The sequence below is a fragment of the Syngnathus leptorhynchus genome, chromosome 12, assembly GCF_054491065.1.
Source record: "Syngnathus leptorhynchus isolate UIUO chromosome 12, UIUO_Slep, whole genome shotgun sequence".
Lineage (NCBI taxonomy): Eukaryota > Metazoa > Chordata > Actinopteri > Syngnathiformes > Syngnathidae > Syngnathus > Syngnathus leptorhynchus.
In genome coordinates this window covers 7479010-7502821 of record NC_141206.1, presented here as the reverse complement: position 1 = coordinate 7502821, position 23812 = coordinate 7479010, and the positions used below count along the sequence as shown (strand labels likewise).

General features: G+C 41.6%; 1 protein-coding gene across 2 annotated transcripts in view; it reads right to left on the bottom strand.

Moving 5' to 3' along the window:
• The window catches only part of LOC147048171 (uncharacterized), a 153036-nt gene that overhangs the window by 2949 nt on the left and 126275 nt on the right, over window positions 1–23812 (bottom strand). For both annotated transcript variants that reach the window (XR_015067736.1, XM_085926030.1), the window contains exon 11: window positions 3343–3421. The gene's annotated coding sequence lies outside the window, so the exon portion shown is untranslated. The remainder of the gene's footprint in view (window positions 1–3342; window positions 3422–23812) is intronic.

Genomic DNA, 23812 nt, shown 5'->3' with positions numbered 1-23812 from the left:
TAATGTAATGAATGTAATAATGTATGTATGAATGAATGTATGTATGAATGAATGAAATGTATGAATGAATGAAATGTATGTATGAATGAAATGTATGTATGAATGAAATGTATGTATGTATGAAATGTATGTATGAAATGTATGTATGTATGTATGAATGAATGAATGAATGAATGAATGAATGAATGAATGAATGAATGAATGAATGAATGAATGAATGAATGAATGTATGTATGTATGTATGTATGTATGTATGTATGTAATGTATGTATGAATGAATGCATGTATATGTGTATGTATGAATGTAATGAATGTATGTATGAATGCATGTATATGTGTATGAATGAATGTAAGTGTGTATGTATGCATGTAAGTATGTATGTATGCATGTAATGTATGTATGCATGTAATGTATGTATGTATGTATGTATGTATGTATGTAATGAATGTATGTAATGAAAGTAATGAATGTATGTATGTATGAATGTAATGTATGAATGTAATGAAAGTATGAATGCATGTAATGTATGTATGTATGAATGTATGTATGTATGAATGTAATGTATGTATGTATGAATGCATGTATATGTGTATGAATGTAAGAATGTAATGTATGTATGTATGAATGCATGTATATGTGTATGAATGAATGTATGTGTGTATGTATGTTTGTATGTATGTATGAATGTAATGAATGTAAGTATGTATGTATGCATGTAATGTATGTATGCATGTAATGAATGTATGTATGTATGAATGTAAGAATGTATGTATGAATGTAAGAATGTATGTATGAATGTAAGAATGTATGTATGAATGTAATGTATGAATGTATGAATGTATGAATGAATGAATGTAATGTATGTATGAATGAATGCATGTATATGTGTATGTATGAATGTAATGAATGAATGTATGAATGTATAAATGTATGTATGAATGCATGTATATGTGTATGCATGTATGAATATAATGAATATAATGAATATAATGAATGTATGAATGTAATGCAATGAATGTATGTATGTATGTATGTATGTATGTATGTATGAATGTAATGTATGAATGAATGAATGAATGAATGAATGTATGTATGTATGTATGAACGTATGTATGAACGTATGTATGAACGTATGTATGAACGTATGTATGAATGTATGAATGAATGCATGTATATGTGTATGTATGAATGTAATGAATGAATGTATAAATGTATATGTGTATGCATGTATGAATGTAATGAATATAATGAATATAATGAATGTATGAATGTAATGCATGTAATGCATGTAATGCAATGAATGTATGTATGTATGTATGTATGTATGTATGTACGTATGTACGTAATGTATGTAATGTATGTAAGAATGTAAGAATGTATGTATGTATGTATGTAATAATGGAATGAATGTAAGTATGTATGCATGTATGAATGCATGTAATGTATGTATGTAATAATGGAATGAATGTAAGTATGTATGCATGTATGAATGCATGTAATGTATGTATGTATGAATGTAATGAATGTATGAATGCATATATGAATGCATGTAATGTATGTATGTATGTATGTATGAATGTAATGAATGTATGTAGTGAATGTATGTAATGAATGTATGTATGTAATGAATGTATGCATGTATGCATGAATGTAATGTATGAATGCATGAATGTAATGTATGCATGTAAGAATGTATGTATGCATGTAAGAATGTATGTATGCATGTAAGAATGTATGTATGCATGTATGCATGTATGTATGTATGTATGTATGTATGTATGTATGTATGTATGTATGAATGTATGTATGAATGTATTTATGTAATGAATGTAATGAATGTATGTAATGAATGTATGTAATGAATGTAAGAATGTATGTATGAATGTAAGAATGTAAGAATGTAAGAATGTGTGTATGAATGTGTGTATGAATGTGTGTATGAATGTGTGTAATGAATATAATGAAATGAATATAATGAAATGAATGTAATGTAATGCATGTAATGCATGTAATGCATGTATGTATGCATGTAATGCATGTAATGCATGTAATGCATGTAATGCATGTATGTATGTATGTATGAGTGCATGTATGTATGAGTGCATGAGTGCATGTGTGCATGTGTGCATGTGTGCATGTATGTGTGCATGTATGTGTGCATGTATGTATGCATGTATGTAATGTATGAATGTAATGTATGAATGTAATGTATGAATGTAATGTATGAATGTAATGTATGAATGTAATGTAATGTATGTATGTATGTATGTATGTATGTATGCATGCATGTATGTAAGTATGTATGCAAGTATGTATGCGTGCGTGAATGTATGTGTGTATGTATGTATGACTATGTATGAATGAATGTATGCTCCTTATGTGCTGTTTTTAGCTAGTCTCATGTAGTCATATACATGTCTTTCACTTTGATTCCTTGTTTACATGTTTGAAACTAATAAATTCATTCATTCATTCATTCATTCATTCATTCATTCATTCATTCATATATAAGGCCATAAATTGAGCGAGGGACGAATTTATTTTTTAACGGCTTCAGAATGGACAAGAAAAGCAGACAAAAGTCACTCTTGCAGGCATTGGCCCGGCTTGTAAAGAAAAAAACCCACCATGAGTGGTTGAAAACTAAAAGCTAGTGAAGGGTCACTTGTGGAGCTGCCTGCCTAATGGCCACAGCCACTGGAGGAAGCAGCCTCTTAATTGACTGCATTGTATTGCCTGCAGATGGCATATTAGACCATGGCCGTTCAAATCGCACGTGGCTTGGATGCAGCCAAATGGCCTGTGGGCAGGACAAGCAGAAGGCCAACGGTCGCTCAACGCATTCACCACAGTAACTCGCCAAGAATTGGAGGTCAATGGCGTTTTATCTGGCTTTTCTTCCAGCGCATCATCTGATGACCGGGAAAAAATAAAAAGGCCCCACCTCCATAAGAGGTCCAAATGGGCCAAAAAGGGGACTGGCATTGAACTTAGACATTGTGGATGTGCTTCAGCAGCCCACAACTGCTTAAATGATTCATTAAGCTGCTGTAACGCTAATTGTTATCCATAGAGGATAAAGAATATATGAGTGCAAGAATATTTATAATGTCTGTCTACATGTGTGCACATACAAACATACAACACTCACACGCACACACAGTTCCCTGCACCTAACACTCAATACATATGCTAAGGAACAGACGTAAGCACTAACTTTAGCCTGAAGGAAAGCCTTGTGTTAGCATTAAGCTATTAAGTTAGTTGAGCTGTGTGATTAATTTTGGTGTGCGTGTTTGTTTGCGGTGTGATTAATTTTGGTGTGCGTGTTGCAGCCTTACCCTCAATCCAGATGACCCAGACTCTTCCTGTGAAGTGGAGGCAGCTTGAGGCCGTGACGTCACACCACCACATCATTTTCTGAGAGAAACACACACATACACACTGTTGTAATACATGCACATTGTAATATAACATAGAATATTATTGTCTGTCACAGCAATTGGAGGTGATGCGGGGTAGGGGTCAAGGGGGGGGGGGGGGGGGTTTGAGGCGCTATGGATGGCGCAGCGGCTATATTACAATGTGTGAGGTGTCAGGGGTGAAGGGTCACACGACTGAAAGCTTTCATCTTGTTTGGTCACAAGTGAAAAGATTAGGCCTCTAAAATGTTGCTGATATTAAGTGCAAATGTCTTCAGTATACAACAAAAACAAAGGAATTGACCTCGCCGTCCCAATACTTTTGGAGGTGACTGTATGTAGGAATGCACCGGCTGTCCTTAGATAGTCGTGCAGGTGTCCACAGGTGTTGTGGCAACGGGAAAAGTAGGTCAATGCGAAAAGAAAGGCTGCGGCAATTAATTTTGTTTTTGTTCCAGCTAGGGTGGCGAGTTATGTAACGATTATCAGGCCATCACATCCACACCCATCAGCGACTTCAAATATTTGCCGGCCCGCGCCCGACACAAAGGAAAGGAACGCCAGGAGGTGAAGGCTGACGAATGCAAAGGCGGCCGGCCGGCCGGATGAATGTGTGAACGCTTTACAGGAGCGGCTTGTAAGAACATGCTTACTGCTGCGTCATCAAACGTTGCACGAGAGATGAAGAATGATGTGCAGGCCTCGGGCACGCTCCAAGGTGCATTGCAAGTGAAAAATGGCGGTGGCCCAATACCACCATGTTGACTTTTTCAAACAAGTTGACATTTTAGCGTGATCCGCTGATGAAACGTTTTTAGGCGGGCTGAGTGATTTATTGCTTGTAGCTTGAGTGACTGATTTGATGATGATTAAAATTAGCCTGGAGCCTTTTTTTTTTTGCACCAACATTTAGAAAAGTTTGTTCTCTGCATATTTAATTCTACAAGTAGCCAAATCTGTAGAATTTTTTTGTGGTCCACTAAAGCAAACAAAGTGTGCCAAGAGCCAAATAACATCCAAGCTAGTTGATGAAATGGCTTTAAGGAAATTGCAAGGCCACGGCCTTCTGCAGCTATTGTTCCGAGGCACTGCTGAGGCGACACAACAGCTGCCAACACAACACGATGTGGCCTGCTTGGAAACATCTGATCGAGCCCAGACCTGGGGGGATTTGCATTTGCAAAAAAAGAGGCCCCTAAAAAGGACGAGGCGCATTCTGAATGCAGCCGCTAATACGACACAATGCATCCGCCTCCTTGGAGACATATAGACGCTATAATGCAAAGTCTACATTAGGCTTGGGATGGTTTGAAAATGTGCGTGCGCTTAGCAGCACTCAAGACATTTCATTAGGTACACACGCAATCCAATTGACGAGCCGCATTGACAATTTTGTCGTTGCAAAAATCAAATCAGTTTTACCCCCTCAAAAAAACAATGAGGATTTATTTGATGACATTTACACACCCCGGCCTGTTGCCTTTTAAACAAATGCCAAAGTGTTCGACAACAATCAAATGTTTTGCCTCCTTTGAAAGCGTCAATAGATGTCACAAGTGTTTTTGTGATGGCCGACATATGAAAATAAGTAATTCCATTCATTGCATATGAATGCGCTAAATCAAACTCTTCACAGACTGGTTTATGATTAGCCATTGTGATCCAATTATTCCCAAAGACAACACAATAAAACACTTACGCAACATGTTTCTTTGCGCTTCACAATACACACTCGAGTTGTTTTTGTGGCCATCGCTCACTCCGGGCCCCCACTCGGCGTCGCCGACGAGGCCTATCAACGCCTCTGAGATGTAAAACACGACCTCTCCACGCTCATTCTTTCCTTGTGGCATTAATGAGTTGAGCTAATTATCAAGAGGAAACATGTTTGATGCAGCTGTCAAAACACCCGAGGACGCCACACACCTGTGACTCAAAAAAACGCACACCGTTGGAGAGCCAGTGGGTGATTAGACACTCCTTTCACTGTGTGTGTGTGTGTGTGTGTGTGTGTGTGTGTGTGTGTGTGTGTGTGTGTGTGTGTGTGTGTGTGTGTGTGTGTGTGTCTCCAAGCAACCGTGGGATTTCCACCCCCCTCCCTGGAGCCTTTTATTCATCAATACAAATGGTGGTTAGAGCTAATTATTCTATTCAAGCACTAGACACAAAGACAAAAGCATTTTATTTTGTCTTACACTGTGCACTTAAGTAATTGTAAAATATTTTCATAGCTCGCATTGTGAACAATGAAAATATGTTTGGTACATGTGAAGTTGAACAAAGTGATTTGGGAAATCTAGATCTATTTTTCAAATATAGAGCTTATGTTGTTTTTATTTAACTGTATATATTTATGTAACTATATATATAATCGAAGACAATGAAGAGAATGAGTATTGAGAATATCAATGCAATACCCAATACATCCACAAGATGGCAATATGACTCAAGAGATGCAATCCGCCAACTGAGCACTAAAGTCGCTTCAAAGATGACTTATATTGCATTTTATATACCCCTGTGGAACAAGTAAGACTCCTGAGAAGTGGAAAGGCGAAAAGAGATCTGTTGTAGACAACAGACTCACCAAAACAATCCTAAAATACACTGCATTTACCGTAAAATACATTTTTGTGGGATCACTGAAAAGCTGCAAATGCAATAAAACATGAATAAATCCAAATTTCTTTAAAAGGCAGCATGGTTCAGATTGTGAATGAGAACCCAATTACGGCCCATTATGATCATTGCTCGAAAAAAAATATGTACGAAATGTATACCAATCCTACTACTATTTATTATAATAAGCATATTTCATATGACTATTATGACAAATATGACTTCATCACTACTACGACCATAGAAAAAACTGCTACCACTATTATTTCAACTAATTACAACTAGTAATAATACTACTAAAAATAATAACGAAGACTACAACAACTCTTAAAAATAGAATTGCACACTGGGATGCAAAGAAAATGACTGTGATTGTTGAATATTTTCAAGACACTATGTGTCTTCATTTTCCAGACGTTCATGTCGTCATTTTATAGCAACACGGTGCAAATCCAGAAAGATGCTCAACGATGTGTCCTGTCCTACGAACGCATGATGAGCCTCTCCACGTGGCCCCTATGGGGAAACTCGAGTGAAGCTGCCAACGCTTTGCTGTCAGTGTCACAGCTCGGAGCCGCCGAGCACATTTCCAGAGAGTGGATGGAGCGGACGTCTTGACGCTCATGACAAGTGACACGCTATCACGCAGCGCAGCGAGCCCTGCCTGGATGTGGCGATTAGCCTTACAATAACAATAGAAAAAAAAAAAAAACCGGCTCCCGTGTTCAGCACCCCGAACCCCCGCAAACTCGAACTCCTTTAGCGTCCGAGCCCCAATTTCGCCATCCTAATCATAAAAGCATTAAGCGAGATGCTGTTGCCGAGTGAAAAGCGGACCAGGTAAAATGCGGGCCCCACCTTTAAAAATTCCATTTCCACTCAAGTGGACAAGGCGCAAGCAGGACCATACGGGGGGGGAAAGGAAGGGGGCTCAGTTGCCCCTCTTCAAAATTGGAATGGCGAGAAGCCACCAAAATTACCCAACAAAATGCGGCAACAGCAAGACTCAAAGATCGGACTAAACAGAGCACTGCAGTAAAATGGAGATTATGGGCCAGCAACATGGAGGTAAAAACAAATAACCCACCCTTTCCCCCAAATTAGAATATAATTACATTCATAATATAATTTCTTCAACAATATACATGGAAGAATCGCAGTAGAGCATGGTAGAAGTTTCTCGTACATTTACTTCTTTTAAAGGAGGTGCACAAAACTTTTCTTTTCCGAAAATCTACTGGCTGATTTCACTGTTTTAATTGATTATTTTTCATGAAATGACGTCAATTGTTGATTTAGCGACGTGTCTCAATATTTTTGCCCACATGTTGTGGTTGATAGCGACAACGTGTTAGGTTAGCGTGATTCTCCGCAGCCTTAAGGAGTTACATTTTTTTTTTTCTTGTTTAATAAAAGGAGAGCGATCAGAGCCTCTCCTTTGTGATTACATTAGCCACAAGGGCTGGCAGGCCTCCGTGTCTGCATATAATTTCAGTCATCGCTCTCTATTTGGACGCAGCAGATGTTTCCTCACGTCAACACGCCCCCTGACAAAGCGAGATGGAGAAGGCGTCCTTATTGCAGTGGCGGCCAACCAAACGCAACAACCTCTTGCCTTCTCGCCATCAGAGATGCGCTTCACCATCGCGGTATAGGGCAGTCAAAAACAAGGGCAAAAACAAACAGCCTCTCTCTCTCTCGAAAATAAAGGTTGCTTTTGTTTTGTGAGACGCCGGAGGTGAGACGCAGATTGATGGCTTGCTTTGAACGCCTTGAGAAGAAAATAGTGATTCAATGCTCATCACTGACATGTGGTCGGCTTGACTTGACGCATCTCAATTTCTCCTCTAAAGTATTTGGAGCAACATAGCCGTGTCAGGCCTACAATCTTACTAGTTTGCTCTTTAGAAAAAAGAGACAGAATTGATGAACAGAATAACCACAGAACAGATCATTTGTATAATAATAATAATAATAATAATAATAATAATATAATTTTAAAATTTGATTATTCATTCATTCATTCAACAGATTGAAATAATAACTAATTAAAAAAGCAGCTTGCCCAACTATAGACAATATGATTATTTACATGTTTTAAGCGTTTCAAAATTGCTGAAAAACTTTAAAATAAAATAAGCAAATCAAAACGGCTAATAAAGTTCACATCTTCATTTTAGGAACGTGATCACTGAAGTAGGGCTTAATCAAACCATTTAAATTAATTAACGACATGTCAAGGACAATGATATATTAGGGGACATTCCATGATTATTATTAAGGAAAAGAAAACGCTTACCCGAAAGTGGGAAAATGTTAAAAACAAAAAGTTAACACCGCATTCAATTAAAGCCTAATTTGGTCCGGCTAAAAACGGAGAAAATTACATTGACGCTTTTGCGTTTCTAAAATTTGGACTGGGGTGTGTGTTTTAGTGCAAATGAATACGATCGGAGGCCCGCAGGAGAAGGAGGAGGAGTGGACGGGGACATCGTTAATGAGAGGTGACATGTTTTCAAACTCCCTTCAGGAGCGAGGGGCACACAAGTGCTCCAAAGACGAATCAAGTCTTCAAAGTCTTCATGTAATATTTCCTCAGCTTCTCTTAACAACAAAAAAAAATCATTAAAGTGGGAATACGCGAGCGCGCGCTCACGCACACGCGTACACAGACGGTTGGGATGTTATTGTATCAATTTTACAGGGTCGGCCCCAATTAGGCTATTAAGGCCTTTTCCCTCCCCAAAACGGATTTGAGGGGCTAAAACGCTTTGGTTTTTTTTGACATCCATTGAAAGTCAAGTTTATTTGACTTTCTGACATGATGTGTGCAAATTTAACATCGTATCAGAATGACTGCGGAGGTCTTTTTTTTTTCCTCTTTTGTTTTTGCACCATTTCCAAAGCAGGGTGTGGAAGGAAAATAAATAATTTTAAATGGACAAAATAATCCGAGAGTTAATATTTAAAGGGGCGGGGTGGTGTTGGGGGGTTGAGGGGTTAATCTCCACCTCGCTTGGGAGAGCAAATAAATGTGGACGCATTTTTTTTTTTTTAAAACACCAACCACTGAATGGCGCTCGGGAACTGCAAGAAGTATTGAGATGCGTGTGCAATAGAAACAAGAATAAGCGCTGACTGTTTTTTTTTTTTTTTTCCTGATCCGACGCAGAATGGAATAGCTGTAGGATGAATTAGAAATGAAGAAAATGGTGACAAAAACAAAAAGCAAGAAAATAAAAATAGAATGATTGGCAATAAAGGGTACTTTCTCATGGAAAATGGCAACTTGTGTTTTTTTTTTTTTTTTAGAAAGGTTTCCGACTTAAAGGACTGTCTATGAAAGTGAATTTTTTTATGTTTATATATTTTAAGTTTCATTTTATTGAAAGATATTTGAGTGAAATAATACGTTTTTAGTCTTGTTCTTGCTCATAATTGTAAAATTATCTTTGCTTCTGTAAGGTAACTGTGAAAATTCTTTACTCGGTTGTAATTGTCCGTCTTAATGTCACAATCAGCTCTGACGATTTAAACAGAAATGTCAAATTCATAATTAATTTTTAAATTTACATTATAAATTAAACAAATTGCTCATGGGAGTATAAATATTGAAGCATAATAAGTAAGATTTAACCTCTTATTTAATTAACGTTTAAAAAAGAAAGTGACAATGAAGTGTGTGTGTGTGTGTGTGTGTGTGTGTGTGTGGGGGGGGGGGGGGGGTGCTCGAGTTGGGTAGGTAAAACTGCCATGAGAATAAATAAAATGAATAAAATATGCAATTACCTGCAGTATTAAAAACGCTTGGCTTGTTTGTTTCATATGTCTAAAATTTTGTTTATTTTATACAGTACAAGCTAACAAGCTAATTTTAAACAACTTGTCTTTTAACAGGAGAGAATAAAAAAACTAATACACACACACACCACAGCTCTCAGCATGATGTCATCTTTGCATACTAGGTTGTACCTAATGAAAAGGCCAGCAAGCATGGCATGAGCGCTGTCATGTTGTCATGAGTCTTCCTCATAATAGAACGGTTGTAATAACCTCTCCTCTCCAAACATGCTATTCCACTGATGGATGATTCATATTCAAAAACTATCAGGCTGTTTCTTCTCCAAGTAAGCACATTTCATATTGTTAGTTTTGTTTCCTTTTTTTTTGACAGATAAAAGCACCACATTGTCCAAATATGCAAAGCCAGCAGAATGCAGAGTCATGGAAATCGTGCAATACAACTGAGCTATGATTATGGATGTACTGTAAATATAAAACACACACAAACATACACACACAAAAGACCGCGATAAATTCATTCGCTTCCTGTCGTTCCAACTTGAGCCACAAATCAGCCACTGCATCTTCAGTCTTCATATTCTACCTCCCAGAGTTCCATTGCCACTGCAACCCAGGAGAACAGCCTCATTTTGGGCCATCCATCCAAAGAAAGCTCTCCTTGTTCTGCCCATTCTGCCCACATCATCGTTCATTCTCACTAACTGGGAATTAAAGAAAAAAACATCTAATTTGATTATTCCCGCCTCTCATCAAGTGGAGAGATTTTTACCGACGCTTGACTGCATTTCTATTCCCACCCAACAGTCCCTCACTTTCTCACTACTGCCAGCAATTGCATGAGGAGCTGTTAATCTCTAGCTGTGTTCTCTCACAACGGCGCAGCCTGCACCCATGTACGGAAATAGCAAAAGAAAGAAAACTCCACCCACGGGCCCAGTTAGCACATTGCGCTAGGCTTGCGCCAGGCACGACAATTATCCACAGCATAGGAGGTGGATGCTCTACATCTACTTTTTTTCCCCAAAAGCCATCAGCTGGTGGTCCCGCTCCATTGTGACACCTCAGCCATCCGAAGCATCAGAGAGTGGCACACCTCCACGCCACTCGCATCGACTCGGCGGGGTGAGACGACTTCTTCAAAGATAAGACGGCGATGCAAAGTGACAGCCAAATGGAAAGTCTTAGACACACTTAAAGAGATTGTTCGCAGCGCAGGGACATTGAAGGCATCGTCTTTAATAAAATACAATTGACGGAGGAAAAAAAAAGAGAAGATGATGATCTTCCATTTCATTGGCTATGGGCAGATTGAAATATTTTGCCCTGTTTCCAAAGATGACACTAGCTAACGCAAGTCACACACAATTGTCACTTTAAAAAAAATGCCACCAAAGGGAACAAAACAGATGCACCGGTGTCTTTAAAAAAAAAAAAATGCCTTCCAATATTTTCCCCCCGTGCAACTGACTGATGGGACACATCCCGCCTGCTGTTTTTCCTCTAATGGCGAGTGCGCGACTTGTGCGCCGCATCTACTTTGAAAAACTCAACACCCTCATTAGCCGCCACACTACACTTCACATTTCCAGCGAGCCAAACAACAACAACAAGTTTGCGGCTGAGAAGCAGGCGTACATTTCCCTCATCTCTACAAGGAAAACACACTCGGGCCCTCAGCACTTGGCCTGATCAAAGACTGACATGTTCTACAAGCACCTGCCACCGCAATGCCAAAAGTGTACGCGGCATTATGTTTAGATTTCACTTGAGTATGTGTGTGTGTGTTTATTTTGGTATGCTTGTTACTGCACACATTTGTGCTCTTCCTCTCATTGTTGCCTGCCACACACACACCATTAGGAAGGACCGCAAAATAACGCCTTCCAACCCTCTAATTACAAAAATTTTTCTAATGGCTTTTTAGAGAAATTGCACAGTCTTGAACTTTATCGATATAGATAATAAAAAAATAATACAACAGAATGCAATGAGTTAAACAGTTTGCGCATCGTGATTGATCCAATGGGTATTGTGTGTCTTGGCCACCTGGGGGCAGTATAATTGTATACTGTCGCAACCAATCACAGTAATACTAGTCGTTTTTTGCAGAGGATAAAGACTATGTGCCATGTGATTATTCGTTGGATTTATCCATGGCTATTATTTTTAAACAATCTTCTGTGCTTTGATACCAGAAGTCATTGAATCATTCAACGAAGGGTATTTCTTGTAAATAAAATAAGTATTATTAAAATGAATAGTTATCATTTTTTCTATTTAGTACATCATTAAAATTATTATATTATTATTTTCATTTAAATAACATTTTTTGACCATCTTTCCTGAAAATGATCCAACTTGAGGGGTATAGTAGGCTCCAATGTATTTCTCTCAATCTAGACGAGGACACCCCATAATTATCGCAGTGTTTATACCTTCAAGCGCTTCAAAAGGTATATTTCCAAGTCGTACAAGTCAAGTATCAAGCAGCACCTCGGAGGGCACCAGCCAAGTGAGTCAGAACTTCAAAGGGTGACACATGTTCACCTGCATCCCAACTGAACACCGAGATGACGAGACCAAACATACGAGCCAGTTGTCCAACTATTTCCCGTCTTTGTGTAACAATTTGTGCCCCATACATCACTGTGACAGATGTCCCCATTCAATACGAGTCGCACGGCTTAATCCGCGCATTAAAGTGCGGAATATGATCTCTGCCAAGCATTGTTAACTTTAGGAAAACTTGGAAGGCCTCCATACGGGTTGTAATAGGCCATTAGTTTATTGTCAAATATATCATATCGGGGTGCCGCTACATCGTGCCAAGTGGAAGCAGCTGAAGCAGCTGAATGTTCGTCTTGGAAAAAAAATCATCCAAATAAAGTCAATCTTGAATATTGAGGAGGAGGGGGGGGAGAACGAGTCCATGCTAAGTCATGCAGAGGTCAAAGGTTACCTGCGGAAGATCAACACCTGACAAAACAAATCCAGTGTTCACCTGAGATTAATTTGTGCAAAAAAAAAAATCCCCAACACGTTTGAACTCCAGCGAGGCGCTGTAATTTAAAGCGTGTGAACCTTGCCATATCAAAGCTCTTCTGTATTGTTGCGCCTCTGATGGACTTCTGAGGTCAACTTGAAAGGCTGCGACTGCATATGGAATACGAATTGTCTTCAGGAGTGTGTCTCTGCTAATGCTGTCATTATTCATATGTCTACACGGCGGCGGCGGTCTCCGCTCGTAATAATTGGAAATGCAAGTGGCACATGAGAGTGAAGAGGAGCACACAACAAGTGAGCATAAAGGAGGCTAAAAGCATTCCCCCCCTCGCTCTCGACCGCGCTTTGTCTTTCCACTTGAGGCCTCAGGGAGATAATGAGGGCCTTGGCTTTGCAAACATTATTTCTGCAATATGGCAGCTGCCATCAACTTATCTCTGCAGCCTTTGCATTTGAATATCGCGCAAGCCGATAGCGAACGTGGACGACCTGCACTCGCCCAAGAAGACGCTCGACTGGGACATCAAACACTCGCTACCCCGTGACGGACCCGCATTATATGTGCATCTTTTGTTCCGACGTTGGACCCCGGCAAAGATGGAGAAAATGGGTTGGAGAAGAGGGCCAAGTGATGGAGAGTAATGAGAGTCCTCTTGAACGGAATAAACATCCAAAACATACCTTGTGCCTTCCTCAAATAAAGCAAAGTATAATTGTCCTTATTTAAAAAAATAAAAATAAAAAAATAAAATCACAAAAATGAGGCTGGAATGGATGAATAGCGTTTCCATTCATTTCTATGAGGGAAAAAAAATATTTTTAGAATCTGCTTCTCTTGTCTACTCTGTTTGATGATTTACTGTTAAAAGGACGGCCTTTGTTTATCGTCCTTCCGATGTCTCGTGCTGACAGCGGCAGACGATATCAGCATCCTTGGGATATTGTTAAGCCATCAAACAGCTGTTGTTAGTTAACAGTGGCATATATTGAAAATCTTAAAGCCCCGTTCTGCCGACTGCGGTGGAAATGTTGCAAATCGCTCGGTATGAGGACCAAAGAGAAGCAATAAATCACATGCATATCATACATAGAAATATTTCGCCGCATTAAGACCGGAGGCGCCATCCAATCAGAAATCAAGCGTAAGCAACATTACACTACCTGCTCAAAACAAAAAGTCCAGCAGCTGCTTGTCAGCTTTTCCACCTAGTATGTCGTAAGCTAACAAGCTAACAGGCACTTGGCACCAGGATCAAGGTGAGTGCAAGTTCAAAGGGCAAGGTTCACCCAAGTAAGCGGCCCTGCGCTGGCTCATACACTCCCGAACTGTCCATATTTACGAGGTGTCATTTTTATGTGAGCGCCAGGCAACAACAGGTTTAAGAGGGCCAACGTAACCTTCCTGGGGCCCCCCGGCTGACCCGCACCTCGGCTACAATGCTTTCCTTGGGCCACAATTAGAAGCGGGGCCTCTGTGAGTCACCCCGGCATGGAGCTTCCATGGCAGCAGACGCCCCCCTCCCCTTTCCCCTCACTTACTGCGCCAAATATTCCCCACACACTTGATGGCCTATTAACAACCTCATATCAATACACAGTGGCACCTTAAAAGGACTTTAATTCATTCCGGGAAATCAAAACACTTTCAAAACAACTTTCTCCATTGAAGTGAATGGAAAAGGGATTAATTCGTTCCAGCTCATATCATAACGATAAAAACAAACACAATATTTGAGTAAGAAAAATCGGTTTAACAATTTTTTTCGACCTTTCGCTTATCAACTTTTCCCCAACCCTCATCCTCCCTCCCTCCCTTCTCCGCCTAGCTGGCCCTTTCTCCGCTTCTCTCGCTGGCGCTTGGTGAGCTGTGACAGTTGCCGCCGCGCATGCCCCGCAACACAGTGAATGTGCAGCACGAGCTGGCTGGCTGGCTCCGGCCGGCCACAGAGACTTGTCAGCGCCACTCACCGTCAAAACCCAAACTACCAATTAACTCCTGGGCGCACCCCCACCTGCCTGGAGGCGCATTGACCCCCCCCCCCCCCTCCCTATTCCACACGACACTATGCCTCACCACTACCGCTGGCCTCCAAAGCCTGCCGCCGTGCCCCCTCGAGAAGGCCCGTGACTCGGTGACATACACATGCTCAGAGATATTGCCCCTCCCATCTGGCCGGAGTCTGTCTGTCTGTCAGACCCTTGAACTTGGCAGAAGAGGATAAAGTCAATTTGTCTGTTTGTTTCACTCCACTGTGCTTATAGCAGCTCCTCATCTCCTGCAGATTTGATTGATCAATATAAAAATCCTATTTTGTTACACCGTTAATTGTAACCTTTACTTTTCAACCCCGTTTGTCAGTACTGCCCACTCTTCTGTCTTCCCCCTCAAAATAAAACACGATGAAATGTTTGTGTTCCCGTCGCCGTCACAGTTTACATGACCATACATAGTTATTTTCACTAAATATACACATACACACACATTGTTGATGGAAGACATTCTTTCCCGGTGTCACGCAGACACATTTCCTCCAGTGGTGAGTTAACTGCGCCTGTCTACACGCTTTCTGTGAAACCATCAGCCTCGGTGGCTGCGAGGGAAATGCTTGACCTCAAGTATCATGAGCAAACCGCTCGCTCCGCGGGCCTCGCTCGCTCCCACGGGGGACGCCGTGCATTAACGGGGGCGCGATGACACACGGAACATGGCCGCCGCCGCCGCAGAGCCAACCCCCACCGCCGATCGTCCTCCCCTCGGCGCCTTTCACCTTCTGTGCGGTCCCTCATTACAGGATCAGAGAGTGACTTCCTCTCTCGGCGCAATGTTCTCACATCCTGAGATCTGTTTATCGCAGAATCACAACACGCAGCTGTTTTGTGTTGGACACTGTGCGTGTGTCTGATTTGTGTACATGCACGCTGTCCAGTCATTACAGATGGAAGTTTGTGGAAGAAAAGGTTTTTGTTTTTTTCGATTCCTTCGGTTCTCGAGGCTTTTTTTTTTTTTTTTTACCGTCACGCAAACAGAGGCTATTACACATCAAAATGAATCACGATAGATGGCTATCATGATTTTACGCACCTCCCTTGTGCTGACTTGGGTCAGGAAGAGGAGGGCAGTAATACAAACTTGTTGGTGTGTTATGGGAAACCGAGGCAGGGATATCCCAGAGGATCAGGAAAAAGAAACCGTTTGAGAGTGTCGCTTTCAATCATCAAGATGTGAGTATTAAAGAGGTTGAAACTGTCTAACAATATTAATAATACAATCAAAGATACTCCCCGATAACAAAAAAATCTGTATTCAAAATACACCACAACTCCCTTCACATCTTTGGTCTGTTATTTTAGCTCACTGGGTCACTTATAGTAGTTGTGAAACACTTCTTTGTTTTTTTTTTTTAAACCATTACTAGTATGAATAGACAGAGAATAACGACAGCTACAACCACATTGAAGAGACAATGTGGATTTTTTTTTTTTGGTGGGTTTTCTCACTACTACTACAATTCATTTTCAGCGGGCTCACAAAAAAGGGCCAATCAAGACTTGCTCCAAAAAAGCACTTAATACTTTGCATCCATCTCCAAAAAAGCAATGTTTATGAAGCGTGACTTTCTGCAAGTCAGATTAGTGGACATTTTACATGCTTCCCTTCCAGGATTTCCTGCATTTGAGGGATTATTTGTCAACATCAAAGCAATCTTGCCTATTGATTTTGAGCGCTTTCCAAACCCAACGCGGCTGGCAATTATCACTTTGTTTTCGTTTTGCAGGCAAAATCTTTTTTTGGGTGGGGTTCAAACACGGAGCGCGAGGCTGAAAAAGTACAGCGGGATCAACGCTGTAATTAGCCAGCCAAAATGGCTTCAACCTTTTTTTTTTTTTCCTCTCTCGATGAGGTCCTGTCTGTACTGGTTCAGCAACAGTCACTGTTTTAGCCATAATGGGAGGAAAATGTTCCCCCCTGATTATTTATTGCCTGTCAGGCATCCCCGCGTGATGGGGTCGGCTACACTGTACAGCTTCCTGTGACACGTAGTTACATCAGGCCAAAGTAGTAACTCACTTGAGGTGATACGCCAAAGCAGAAACCTTGTGCGTGAAAAATGAGGTGCAGTCTGGCACGGAGTTCGCATTGCGGCGGCGTAAGATCACAAGGAGATCATCTGCAGGCGCAACTTGTCTGTTTTACTTTGAAAGGTCTTATTTAGAACAGAGCGCTGTCACGGAAATGCCGGTCGCCGCCCTTCATCATTTGCCATCTGCGAAGCAAATAAGGGCGACGGGGCGCTTTATCACATTGGGGAAAACTTTGCTGACAGTGCAACAAGGAGATCCAGATTGTTCTCCTGGAGCGATATGGCCTCATGAAAAATGGGCCAACTGTTATGACCATTATTTGTCATTCTTACACCTACTCTAAAAAGCTAGCTATGTTAAGCTAACATCATATTATTATTTTATTATAATATTACTTTGTTTATGCTCTTCAGGCTCCTTCTCAGCACCTCACAAATCCCCTCAGGCAATCACTCGCCCGGTCAGAGGGCATCTTCTGGCGGCAGCGCGAGCCCCCTCAACTCTTCGAGTGGTTTGTTCCAGGTCGAGAGAGCCGGGCCGAAACGCACCAGCGCGCCTAAAACCAGAAGCAGGAAGTTCGATACAATAGAGGAGACCTTTGATCCACGACGAGGTGGGGGGGGACTTCCCTTTACGCCGTGTAAACTATTAACGTGAAAGTGACTCTGCCCATGGCACGTTGGTTACGGAGAATAATGGGCCTAAAATTAGCACACAATGGCAGGCAGACGGGCGACACTCGCACTCAGCCATGCGCAGGAAGGGAGCGACAGGTAATTGTGTTAGCAAGAGTGATTCCTTGAGGTCGGGCGGACCATCTTGTGCCGTGAAGAGAAAGGGAGCTGAGCGTGCACAACATTTGACTTTGAAAACTTCATCTGAGAAACATGACATGCTGCTGTTTTGGTTAGCGACAGACTTCAAAAAGGGATAGCCCTTATTACGTAATCAATAGCATGAATCGACTAAAAATGGTTACGGCTCTTTTTTTCCTTTTCGGAAAAGGAAGGCATTTATTTGTTTTCAATGGATGGCATCCAGCGAGTTTTTTTATTTTATTTTATTCTATAATCCAATTTCATTTGACATGTAGTAGTAATACAATGTAGGCATAATAGCGTTTGAGATGATGTAGAAACATCCTTTCCTATTCAGAGGTTTAGCCTAAATGATTCTCTCCATCTCGTGACATGTTGTATTTAAACGTCTTGTCACGTCAGGTTTGCCGACCGACCCGTCTTGCCAAAATCCCACATCAGAAGAGCAAGCAGCAGCACTTCGCCTCACTCTCTTAAAAAGAAAAACATACACACGCACACACATCCTGGCTATTTGGATGGAAAACATATTTCATTTCAAGGTTTTACACGTTGGACTAGGAAAGGAAGGGCAAAAGTGATCTGATGGGCGTATTCTGTGTAGATTATAAAAGGGAAGGTTGCTTAAAATGTGTTTATTCTTGTGACATTGACGACATTAAGGACTCTCTGCGTGACCCTCCCAAATGGTGACAACAATAACATATTGTATTATGTGTTTAAAGAGCACTTGTGCCAGTGGAGTACACAATAGCTTCTGCTGGGGGCTCGTAAAATATACACGGCCGACTAATCAAGACAATAGCGAGTATCCATTGGCGGGTTGTTTATTTACTGGCAACACTACAGACGGCAGCTTTGATTTATTTATTTTTTCCTTTCAATATTGTGTTGTCTTCTTTTTACACTTTTACACTCCAACTGTCTGACCAATGAACTAAAATAAAGGATGAATTGTTTCTCAACCCGAGCAAATGGTGGTTCAAGCACTATCATCTGAACGGGGGGGTGTGTAGACTTTCTCTCCACTGTACCAGGCCAAATGCGTGAGGCTATCTAATAAACATGTAAACACTGGGCGTCCTCCAGCTCATTAGGTGATTGCAGAGGCTGCTTGCTCTCCATAAATCAGCGCCCAGGTTATCAAGGCCTCTGATCTTAACTGTAGCGGGCGCCCAGCTGTCTACAGCCGCACCGACTGGGAACAGCAGACTCGGCGGACTCAGCTTCCACCCGCCTATTCCACCGTTCTCACTTTGCAAATAAAAAAGGGAGCAGATATTCTCGTAAGCCGCCGTGTACGCATGCTAAGCGGTCATCAAAGCCAGCCGACGTCTCTTTTCTTGGCTGATGTCAGGTGAGCCGTCAGGTATTTGCGAGATCGGCGTGACCGCCGGCTTCCGCTACACGTGTAACATAGCGTGGCGCTGGTGTAAAAAAAAAAGGCAACGTTCTAATCACGGTCGTGAGAAAAAGCGCTCTCTCCGGGCAGAGCGAGCCGGAGCCAAAGATGAAAAGTCTGGAGAATTAAAAACGGCTGTGTCAGTTTGACTCGAGCCCCCTCTCATACCACCATAAAGGTTACTACATGCCAGGTTCAAGCGCAGTATCACCCCCCCCGACCCCCCCACGCCTTGCCTTTAATGTAAAACACACTCGGGCCGCATACTAGCCTGCCCACTAAATGTTACACCGCTGACTTTCCATGCACACACACGCCTCCATTTTTTTTCTAGATTTATTTCGGCTCGTGACGTGTGAGCCTCCTCGGTACGACACTGATTATTTCCTGCTGCATAACAATGTCCATTCAAAACAATATGAAAGAATAGAAAGGTCACCGCTAATGATGCTAAAATAGATTGCAGGAAAAGTGAGCCTTGCAAATGAGATCATTTCCATACTTGATAAGCAAATACAACTAAAAATGTGTGAGAATAATCAGATTATTTTTTATCAAACACATCCAACAATGAAGACTGAACTACTAGACAAGGCCATTCCAGGAAATAAAAAGTGTTTAGTAAAGTTGTTAAAGGTTTGAGTAGTTTATTTTGGTTTTAAAATGTATTGTTTTGTGCAAAAATAGGAAAGTACGTTTTTAGCATAGAGTTACCATAAACATAAAATATAGCCACATGGAATTTATACTAGTAGCATCTTGACTAAGCTCATTGAAATGATTTAACAAAAATGTATTTAAATGAAAAAAAAAAAAAGTTTAGATATTATGTTTACTCTCGTATATTAAAACCGTCTATTGGATGTTGAAGCGGACGGAGTAGAGGTGTATTAGCGTTGCCAATATTGCCAATGTTTATTGCATTCCTAATGTAACATGCTTGAAGGGTTTGTTCCAAATGAGTGCTGAGAGAGAATCAGGTGGAACGTGCAAGTGTTAGTGCTCCGGGAAGAGTGATGGAGCCTCCTTAGAGATTAAAATCTTTTTAAGAGCGACATTTTTTGGGCCCACTTGGGTCTGAAAGCCTCCCTTGATGGCTCAGGTTTCGGGGTAAGAAGTGCTGAATGAACCTTCATCTAAATGGAGCCCAGGAGACTTTGCCATTCAGGAACAGGTGGATGGGAAAACTGACCACTCACATTGATGGAAGGGCTTTCCGTGTGTAGTTTGATGCATTTTTGACTTTTTTTTTTTCATATTTACACGGATAATTATTGTAACTGGATAGCAACTTTCGGGAAAAGTTGTTTTAGACGTGAACAATATATTGGAAAGCATTTCTATTTGTCATATTCGCTAAAACTGTCAGTTTAACGTGACAGCAGTATATTTTTTTAAATAACAAAAAAAAACCATCTTGATTTTTAAGACACCACCGTGCCTGAGAAAAAACAACCAATCGCATTTATAGGTACAAGCTCCTCCCTTAATATCTAAAGAATTTATTGACCTGGATTGGGTCATATGGAAATGAAATACAGAATATCTATATTGTCTTTGCTTGTGAGTTTCATGCCCCGCAGCTGTCCAAAGACAAACAGCTGGTGTGACATCACTGAGGGGGGCGTGGCTAAAAGTGCAACATGGGTGTAACTCAAACAACAAATGACAATGGCTATTCTAATGTACGCCGTTTCACTACCTCCAATATATTGAGCCATAAATAAAAATATCAAAAAGTGTAGCGAGATTAAAAATAAAATCTCGTCCTTTACTTAAGATGGACGTCATGAATAGGTCTCTTTGATTGAACACAAAGCTATTATTGTGTCGTATGAATGGCAACAGATGGCCGTGCAGGTAATTACACCTTTGGCCGTCTAAGAGAAAAGCATTTAATTGTTCTGCCTGTCACTATACATCACTGCCATAGATAGTTGAACAAAGACACATTATTTGTGGTAAAGAAACAATCATTTTCAGAGCAATTATGTGAAATGGGATCATTTCCCACCACACAGTGCACAGTTGTTGGGAAGCATCGCCTTAGATCAATGATGCCCGACACTGCCATTAACCTGTGCATCCACCTGTTTCCATTCATACAAAGGGATGAGTCTTGCGAGTACATCACAGAGTTGCCGTGGAGCCGCAAAAAGTCGCTTAAAGATTCAATCTGAAAGCATGACCTTCACATTTTTTTAATAAATCCTTCAAAAGTCTCAAATCTCTTTTCAAGAATTTTTTGGGGTTGCCAAATTTGCTCTTTTTTTCCCATAACAACAACAACAATAATTTGTAATCAGTATTATTTGTGACATTTCTGTTCGGTGGTCCGCCTTGAGAGCTTTCTCATGGAAAATAAGCACCTTGAGAAAAGTTGGCTAGCACTGCCTTCGTCGATGACATGAGCACAGAGCGTCAAAAGACAAGCGAGAATTTTCCCTTCCGATCTGAGCACCCTGGAGATGGCCACGCCACGTTTTCCGGAAGCGTTCCCACCACCGATGTTGTCTCATCGCTTCTCCCGCCCGAGCGCAGATGTGAACCGGGCGGGAAATGAAGACTTTGACTGTAATCTGAGTGGCTAAAGTGTTGTCGAGAAGATGAGAGTCCGAGGAGTGGCTGATATTAACATCTATTGACAGGCCGGGCAGGTCTTTGCTACTCCTCACCTCTAATCAGCTTCTCCCTTTAATCAAGTGCGCTTCACAATCTCCCAACTACTGATGAACAGCACTATTGAGTTACTTGAGTCTCAGTTCACACAGCCAAGCCAAGCCACGCTCATCACCCCTCACCAAAGCGGCATTAGGAACATTCCTTCCCTACAGACACGGACAGAGCGTGTTGGTTCAGCAGGCGACGTGTAATGTGTGTAATTTGATGGGAGGCTGCAAAACAAGGAAGCGGGGAATATCCTGGCCACATCTTTAACCTATTGAGGCGGGGATGATGTCATGATTAGAAGAGGAAATTGGGATCCCTCCAAAACCTAAACACCCCAAGGCTGTTGAGCCAGCCGTCCAGACGGCTGCAGGGATCCGGGGATGGGAGGGGAGGAAAAGTGTGGGAGTGAGGAGAAAATAAGAAAAAAAAAAAAAAAGAAGCCAGCGAGAGAGAGAGAAGCCGGGATCAAAGCGTAGCCGCACTCCGTCGACGAGGAGGAGCGCACTCCTGGGATGAGTGCCTGCGCCGAGATATATACCATGAAACTCATCCAGCCTCTTCACCCGGGCCGTCCTGTCAAAAATGCCGCCCTATTTATGGTATCTCTTTGACGGATTCATCGTCTCCCATGTGCGTGCACTAAACACGCGGCTCACGCAGGAACTGTTAAACGCATCAGGCCGCGACGCTCCTGGCGGATTCCTTCGAGATACGCAGGGAGGTGATGAGGTGAAGGAGATGCAGCGCAGAGACGTGGAGGGAGGGGGGGGGGGGGGGGGAAGAAAGAGAGGAATTGTCCTCGGACGGGATGCCCTCTCATGCCCCCGCCGACGCTCACGCACGGATCGCATGATCACGTGTGAAATCCGACCACAAGGCGCTCCGTTGAGTTCTACGGGGGGGGAACAACTGACGGGCTGTGAGGGCGAGGGGGTGTTTTGTTGGTTCTTAGCAACACTAAATCTCCCTCACACAGTCGTCAGTGGCGCTATTATCTCACCCTCCTTCCCGTGTCCGAGGACTCAGCTGAGTCTTGCTGGACGGGGGCCAAGGTAGGCACAAGGGACTCTGCAAACTCAAACTCCTCAGGCCCGACTTTCTCGCCAGTTGTCCGGTTATTCTTGTGGGCTGCTACTGTGCACTTGGCTGCCGTAGGACTGGAATTCCCCCCATTGCGCCACGAATAAAAAGCCTTTCTCTATTCTATAGGTCAGTATTTGCCAACCTTTACTGAGCCAATGCAGCCATTTTCAAAAACTCTCACGGAACAACACCAAACGAAATGTCACTAAAGTATCAACTAGTAATTGACCGGACTTTACTACTCCGTCTTCCGACTGGCCAGTTTACAGAAAGCTACGCACAGATTCCCGATTAACAAAGTGACATAATAGGCTCGTGCTCACACAGTAGAACCCAATTTGTCCTCAAGCACGTGCACTTTTTACCTGGATGGAAAAAGGGCCCTTGAGCCTGCTGTCCATTTTTGGCCTTCCTCAATGAATAAATACAAAAAATTAAAATAAACAGATAAAAGAATAAATAAATAACCTCTCTGTCGTCAATTCAACGCACAAAGTGTTTTGGAACGTTACAAATCAAAGAAGTTGTTTCTAATATCACAAGCCACGAAATATTAGACCTGGATTGACTACTAATACAGTAATATTTTGCAGTAATACAATAAAAGCTTAATAGAAAGAATCTAAGAAATGCAAATTTTTTGGCACCTACAACACAAAATGAGACCGGCTGGCTCGTGCAAGATGGCGACAAGCACAATTAGCATAATGTTGCTGTACTGTGCTTGATAATCAATTGACTTCTTTACACAAAAACCTCAAAGTCAAACTATGAAACCATTTCCCCTACGAGCGGTAAAAACAAATCCTAGCAAAAAACGATTCCACATACATGGTGGCAAATTGCGTGCTATTAACTAGCAGTCGCATGGGAGGACAAGAAGGTGAATGGCTTCCTGTTTTGCTTC